The following is an 8,663-nucleotide window of genomic DNA, read 5'->3' on the forward strand; positions in this document are numbered from 1 at the left end:
AATAAAAAAAACACAGAAATAACAAATGGGTAAAGAAAATAAAAGCAGAAAGTAAAAGAAATAAAATAAAAAAGCAACCCAATAAGCGTAAGGGTGTAGAGATGAAAAACCAGGGGTGCTTGACGAAATATTTAGCCCAAGCTTAACTTCTTTCACGTCAGAAACCTAGGTTTCTTTTATCCCTCCGGTGAGACGAAACACAACTCCTTCTTGCCTTTTTTTTTCCTTTCATTGGAAGAACCACATCACCATCAACACCACGTCTCAAACTCCGAACACCTATGCTCTTGTCAGAAGTCGCTCTAAACACTACGACTTTTTTCTTTTATCTATGACCTTATGTTTCAATAGATCAGCCTCCCACCATTCACGATTCCCTCACCCGAAATTCCTAATTTCATCTCCTCTTCAACACAAAATAGAATGCCCCACTTTCATCTATACTCTACTTCTTGCGGAGAAATAAACACCATGCCATGATCTCACCAATGCTCCCTTTACCTGTCATCCGCCGCCGAAACTACACCGCTGAGGCTGATGATTGTCTCTACTTCGCCGTCGTCAGCCTTGGAGGCCGCCACGACACTACCCTTTCACTTTCCTCCTTCGAATGGGGCTCATCATTTCCCAAGTTCATCACCGTCACACCATAACGCCGTGACTGGGAATGCCTCCTCTTTATTGTGTTTTCTGTCTTTGCATGGAAGTGGCCCCCTGGGGTTTTTAGTGGTTGAAAGATGAAATTACAGTTGAAGTTGGGTGGGAGAATGGGATTCTATGACGTGCGTGCTGGAGGAAAATGAAGCAGGTGGAATGATGGACCCCTTTTATGTGCCCAAGCCAAGAATTGATTTCAGAGCGGATGATTCTGTTGAGTGAGTCCTGGGATCGTGCCTGTGCCTGATGGAGGATCTTTTTGTTATGTCCCCTGCAGAGTGCCTTCACGCGTGAAAAGTGTGCTGATTCAAGGGAGGTCTGAAGAGAGGTCGTTACGGGTCAGAGTAGTGGAGAGCCAAAAGGGACATGTCCTTTTTCTTTTTTCTTTTTTTTTTCTTTTTTTAAAATTACTGAAAATCAAATGAAAATAATAAAAAAAACACGAAATAAAATAATAATAATAAAAACATGAAATAAATAATAATAAAAACAACGAAATAAAATAATATAAAAACAGAATTAAAATCATAAAAAAAACATAAAATAGAATAAGATACATAAAAAAGAAAGAACCTATATATTTAGTTAACGGACGAAATTGAGTGTTGACAGCTGCCCCCTTTACTTAGATTTTACTAGATAATATGAAAATTTGATATTTTCGTATTATCTAAGTAAAGGCTAAGTAAGAAAGAAACACTTAATTTCGGGTGTGGATTTCAAAGAGAAAGAGGAAAAATAAAAACTTATTCAAATATACATGATAACCAAACAATGAAAAAGGTGAGATTGCAACAAAAAAAATCGACCATTGCGTAGCAGAGGGCCGACATTGCAGAACAACAAATTGGAATTTGACCATTGCCTAACAGAGGGCCAATAACAGAAAACTAAAACCTGGATTTGACCATTGCCTCGCAGAGGGCCAAACTCACATAACAGAAATTTATATCCGACCATTGCCATGAAGAGGGCCGATAACGGGAAACTAAAACCTGGATTTGACCATTGCCTCGCAGAGGGCCAAACTCACAGAACAGAAATTTAAATCCGACCATTGCCATGCAGAGGGCCGATAACAGAAAACTGAAAACCTGGATTGCCATTGCTCGCCGAGGGCCAAACTCACAGAACAAAAATTTAAAACCGACCATTGCCATGCAGAGGGCGATAACAGAAAACTAAAACCTGGATTTGACCATTGCCTCGCAGAGGGCCAAACTCACAGAACAGAAATTTAAAATCGACCATTGCCATGCAGAGGGCCGACAACAGAAAACTAAAACCTGGATTTGACCATTGCCTCGCAGAGGGCCAAACTCACAGAACAGAAATTTAAAATCGACCATTGCCATGCAGAGGGCCGACAACAGAAAACTAAAACCTGGATTTGACCATTGCCTCGCAGAGGGCCAAACTCACAGAATAGAAATTTAAATCCGACCATTGCCATGCAAAGGGCCGATAATAGAAAAACTAAAACTGGATTTGGACCATTGCCTCGCAGAGGGCCAAACTCACAGAACATAAATTTAAATCCGACCATTGCCATGCAAAGGGCCGACAATAGAAAACTAAGGGTGCCAGATAAAACTGGGCTTAGGGTGCGAGACAAAATGGGCTTTGGGGGGCCCAGTGTGGAAATGGGCTTTATGGCCAGTGTGGAGACTGGGATTTGGGGGCCAGTGTGGAAACTGGGCTTAGGGGCCAATGTGAAAATGGGCTTTGGGGGTCAGTGTGGAAAACTGGGCTTCGAGGGCCAAGTAAACTGGGCTTGGTGGGGCCAGGTAAAACTGGGCTTTCAAATTTTGGAATTCTTGAAATTGTAATTTTGTGAAATGTTTTTTTTTTTTTTTTTTTGTTAATTTTGACAAAAAATTGATTTTTTGAAAAGGCATTAGTGACCATTTCCAAGAGAAGGTCTTAATATGCGAATAGGAGAAACAAAGTGTAAAGACCATGGTAGAATGTTGAAACTCTAACTTAAAGGCGGTGAACATGGTGTAAAGATGTGGGTGTCAAAACCCAAAATGAGAGAAAAACATGATCAACTGAAACAACATGACTTGAAGAAAAACCATAGTGTTATTCTTTTTGTATTTTCGAAGAAGGATTCGCCAACCATTCATATGAATGAAGAGGGTTTCGATCTGAAAGATATTCTTTGATGGATGGATGCACACATATGGAAAACATTTGCTTTGTTTTGTGTTCTTCTTCCCTTTTTTTTTGAGTCATTCATCTTACTTGCAATCATCATCAAACTGATCTTATTTTCAATGTTTTGTGAAATTGAGGAAGTCATACGTTCGAGGTCTATGTTGATATGATTACATTTGACTTTTTCTTTCGAGACATCGACGCACACATGCTTGAATTTACTGGCAGTGAAGAATGAGAGCTATTTAGAATGGTTTGGAGAAGTCTGGGACAACCACATAAGCACATCATTCCTTATACATTGCTTAAAGGAAACGAGACACCCAAAAGCTGCCCCAGTTTGTGTTTGGGAAAATGAGCATTGGGTTTGGATTCATGATAGTTCAGGTGAGACCCGCAAAGCTGCCCCCAGTCTTGAAATTATGGGTTGATAAATTTTAGGGCGAAGATGCATGGTGAGATCAACAAAATTTCCCCATTTTTTTTTTGGTACAGGGTTCCATTTGGGAAAAGGTAGTGGTATGAAAAGGAAAGCTAAAAGGATGACCCAATCGGTCTGATTTTTCTTTTGCATGATTTTGCATTAGTTGGCAAAGAGATCCCTTCTTCCTGAGACATTACTTTTCTCTTTTTCTTTCATTTTCAAAGTTTTTGTTTTTTTTTTTTGTTTGTTTTTTTGGACACATTGCAAGTCATTTTGTCTTATCGCAAAATAAGCTTTATGAAAATTGAAGCAAATATCATTCATCTGTGTGGACTTTATTAGGCTTGTAATGTGGCTAGGGCTAGAAGGTATCGAAAGAAAGGGTTAAAGGCCCAAATGAATGTTGTCGGTTATTATTTTTTGAAACGAGGGTTATCATCTGGCATAGTGTCGACTATTTGATCTTTGAGCACTCTTCTTTTTCTTGAACTTCGTTTTTTCATTCTTTTCATCATCACTTTGTGATTTTTTGTTCTTTTTGTTTTTTCTTTGTTCACTCTTCCTGATGAAATTTCTTAGTTTGATCATTGAGTGCTCTTCATTACATCACGAGTTGACTTCTACCTGGTGACAACCCTTGCTTGGGGATAATTTGAAAAGGAATTGTTTTTTTTTTGCTCAAACGGGTAACAATGGTTATATTTTTGTGTTTTTTTTTTTGGATAAAGAAAGCAGGCAACACATCATTTTGAACTCTGATTGCTTTATTTTCAAAAGATTAACTCTACGATTAGATGAACCTCAACATGAGTTGTTTTTTTCTTTACAGACGGCCCTTTCGGGTTTTCAATCTAGTGGACTTATTCTCTTTTTGGAAGTTCTTTTGTTTGTCTCAATGGATTCAGGGATCACCCAACTAGCGCAAGTAAGGAAAAATTTTGGCCAGGCCAATCTGCCCCAGTGTAAAAGGCTTACATCATTACTAAGGGCAGTGACGGTGTTTTTGGGGAACATCCTTTATTTTGGAACAGTGAAGGTGAAGGTTTCAAGCAAAATGCGCACAAACATCTCGGGAGAAAGGTCAAATTGTATTTTTTTGCTTAAACACTTGACCTTAGAAAAACTTGACATCCCAATTTCCTTTGATTATTCATCATTTTTTCTTTGCTCTTTTCTATTTTCGAAAAACAAAAGTTTGACGATTTGCAAGAAAGATAAATGACTCAAGATGACTTCATTTCATTTTTTTTCAATTTGTTTTCCTTTTTTCCACGATACCCTTTCAGGACTCGATTTCCAGCACTACTTGGAGAAACCCTGTAGTGAATGCTCGCATCCAAAGTCATGGATGAAGACGTGATACCGATGGATGAGCAACCAACTTCAGTAGCAAGACACTCCACAAACATCAAATTCACTTGTACAATGACTTATGATTTCTTGTGTGATCTTAAAGCCCACTTCGTTTCTTCATGGCATTTGTAGAGGCATTCTCAAGCCTTACCTCAGTGTTGGGTTAACTTTCTTCACACTTTAATCATCTTGAATGAATCAAAGTTTGCCTTTACACTTGAACAACCAGCACTTTTGGTGGAATGACAGATAGCCACTCCATGTTAATCACCTTTTGCATCACGAGTCTTTAGGTATTAGGCTTTAAAGGCTTCATGTAACAAGTAGAGACCGAGCCTTGTCATGCAGGAGACTTGGAAGAAATGTTGCATAAGTCTGAAGGTTTAGGAGTGAAACTCATATGCCTTTCGTCTTGATCAACATTTTTTCCTGGCGGCTTGTAGGAAGTTGAGTTTGGGTCGAGTCTCCAATTTTTCCTCAGGCTGGTTTCAAAGGGTAGGCCAACGGTATTTGAGCGGTGGATGTGATTGAGCTCTTTATTCTCTCCTCATCCTCAATCACACAAGCTTAGACCAGACTCGTTCACATTCACTGCCATGGTAGGACCTTGAGCGGATTTTTCTCACATTAATGTCAATTCTTTCTCCAGAATTCTTCAAGTCTGCAAAGTTGAGGAAATACTGCTCACCATATGCTCATAGAAGGGTGATTGTAAAGTTTTTAAGAACATGACAACCATTTCCTTCTCACTCATAGGATACCCTACTTGAGCAGCAATCTCTTTCCTCTTTTAAGTATATTCTTTGAACAATTCTGACTCCTTCTTCACCATGCTCGACAGTTGTAGTCAGCCAGGGTACTACATCCAGGTTGTTACTTGTACTACCTCGAGAAAGCATCCACCGGATCCTCCCAGACCGGAATGGAGAGGACGAAGATTCAAGATGAGTGCCCAGTTTGGTTGTCATGCCAACCAAACTATCTTGGGAAAAAATGAATTAGCGACTTTATCACATGCATGAACAACCATTTCTTCCCAATGTCATGAGATGGGTCTTAAACAAGTGGTATCTCATTTTCATCTATACTTTGGGAGGTATCACCACATATGGGACTAAGCATAGCCCTACAACATTTTCAAACTTAAGGCTTTCTCCAACTTTTATGACTCTCGCCCTTTTCCAACATTTCAAAATTTATGTTCTGTCAGCCTCAACATCCATTGGCGTAACGACACGAGGGAGAAGATTTCAACTCGGGTCGCTTCGTCATGTCTTGCTCACAACACTGGGCGACTTATTTCGGTAAGGACCATGAAAGTGTTTGCCCTAAGCTTGTTTCCTCCTTCACTGTATTAGTTTTGGCCTTTTGAATGCAAGTTGTCCGAGTCCATTCCCAAGGGTGTAGTGTAATTCAGGAAGACCATAAGGAGGGAAAATTTGTGCTCTGGAACTCTTTGTTGCGCTCGTGATGCGCGCGAATCTACAAGGCTTTGCAAGGCATTCAGAAGCTCTAGAATTCAACTCATTGCTCATTCCATTGTTGGACACCGACTTCCATCCCTTCTTGAACTTCTCCTTGGTTCTCCAAGATTTGATAAATGGTTCGAGTCCTTTAGGGTATCTTGGATGTTTAGCCGATATTTTTTTTAAAGTTTTTTTTATTAGATGAAACAAATTAAGAAAAAGAAAATGAAAATGAAAAGAAAAAGAAGAGACATGTAGTTCAAATACTCTAGTCGGAAATTATAAGGTTATGAAAATATTGCCCCGGTATAGTTTGGAAATTAACATGAACAGAGTCAATAGGGTGGCTCATTATTCAGAAGTTCCGAAAAAGTGAGTCATAGGCAGTCTTGGTCAACTGACTCGGGCCCCATCCATCAGATTCTTCATTCTCCGATCAGTTCTTGCAATGATTGAAGAAAGTTCAATCCCCTTAGGCAGGTTAAAGATCGGCATTGCAGACTCAACATCAGTTAATAACTTTAGAAACACCTTCAATGGCTTCATGACGAGGGAGCTACTTATGAGAGACTTCTCTTTAATTCCCCCTTGTTCAACAATATGCTTCTTCATATGAATATCTAATCCTGATGCCTTTTTTCTTAGCTCGGTGACATTTCTTCTTAGTTTTCCACTGCTGCTTTCACAGCTGCTCAGCAGTGTGAAATTACTCACAATTTGGGTCCGGGAAATTACATTGAATGACAACTTGATTGTCTTAACCCTCTCTGTGGTCTATTGGCTAAGGGCACCTTCATCAAAACTCCATGATCTTGGGCCTTTCCTCGAAGCCGAACAACATTATACCCCCAAGCGTCCTTAACTTGATGGAGCATTTCAGCAAAATATCCATTCTCATATGATCTGCCGTATGGCAAGAGATGCAGGCGTGGGCAATCCTCTCACAGGATACCCAGAATTGTTTTTGTGCTGACACAGGATTATAATTAATACAACATCGGATACCCATGAGGGGGCCATCAGGATAACTCCCGCAATGGTGTATGATACACGATCTTTGTTGTTAAGAAAACACGCCATTTAAATTTTTCTTTATAAGCTTGCGCAGAGCTGCACCCATTCATTTGCCCCTTCAATTTCTGGTTTACATGTAGTAACTCCTCCACAAGACCTGAAGCATTCAAGGCTCCCTTACTCATGCGAGAGATGAATCACAGATACAACATTGGTAGACAATGGTAACATCTTCCTTCTCCTTGGCTCACAACATTGATAAAGGGTCCCATAAGATTGGCTAGGACGATGAATCGGCGCCACAGAGCGAACTTTGTATCCCGCAAATGCAATTGTGGCAGGCACAGTCGATCAACTCCATGGTATTAGAAAGAGAAAGACACATAGTGGATAAAAGCTAGTACATTCATGAATGTTTCCCACTTTTCCTCCTTGGTCAATCAATGCAAGAACCACTCTAGGCATCCTTGAGTAAGGCCCCTTGTTGTAAATATGAATTCACTCTCCAACTTCAAGGTTGTAACTTTATGATTCTTGCTAGTGCAAGATAGAGGTATATTGTCCAAGGTATTTGTATGGAGCTTTGCCCTTGAGAAGTAATTTAAGATTTGCTCAAGTTCTCCATCATAGGCACCAATTGGAAATCCCGAAAAAGTGAACATCTAGTGGTAGATCATAGTACTGGGCTAAAACAGCAATGGCCGATGTTTGAACTTCAACTTCTAACATGCTCAACAAATTCCCCTACTCCTTCCTGAATGCATCCTTTTTGGTTGTCTTCATTTTCTTCAACTGTTCTCTCAAGCCATCGCATATACCCTCCTTTACTTCATGGCTAACCTTTCCTTTAAACTGTCTGAACTTGAAACCCCCCTTGACTTCATATCTTATGTTAATTTCCATTTTATCTCAAAGCTGTAGTCAAAAACTTATAATTTCAGACTAGAACCAGTTCTAAGACCATAAAAATGCATGAGGAAAAAGAAGGAAAGAAAACAAAATGTATCAAAAGATGTAGTGAGTATGTACAAGTTATTGGATTTTATAAGAAAAATTAGGGTTATAAGGCTGCACATATCTCCCTTTGTGCCCTAGATAAGGTTCAACGCTAAAGATTCAAGGTCAAGTATATGCAATTTCACAAGAGATGGTCCCCTGAACCTAGAGGTCAATGGTCACTAGAGCTATGGGCCCCCTTCATAGCATCTCCACAACAGTCGAGTAATCAACTAGGTGTGGAAACACATATGAAGAAAAACAGACTCTAGCTGGAGTTCTCACGATAGCCAAACAGGAAGTACATCCCAGAGTGACACCGCTACACAACTCCTCTAATTCTAAGTTACGCTCAGAACCCGGGTATAGGGCCCCACTCATGATATGCCGAAAGTGTGTGTGTGAAGGGAGGAAATTATGCACACCCAAACCCTCACCTGCAAAACAACCAGAAAATTCCCAGGCCAGGATATAAACATATTGTCTATCCTAGGGTTCAATATTCAACAATTATTGCAATTATTCTAAATATCAAGCATAGATAGAGAAAAGGGAAAGAAAAACACAAAGCAAAACCACATCGAATTCGCGCA

Source organism: Vigna umbellata, chromosome 7 (assembly GCF_029865625.1).
Source record: "Vigna umbellata cultivar VRB3 chromosome 7, Vumbellata_1.0, whole genome shotgun sequence".
NCBI classification, from domain to species: domain Eukaryota; kingdom Viridiplantae; phylum Streptophyta; class Magnoliopsida; order Fabales; family Fabaceae; genus Vigna; species Vigna umbellata.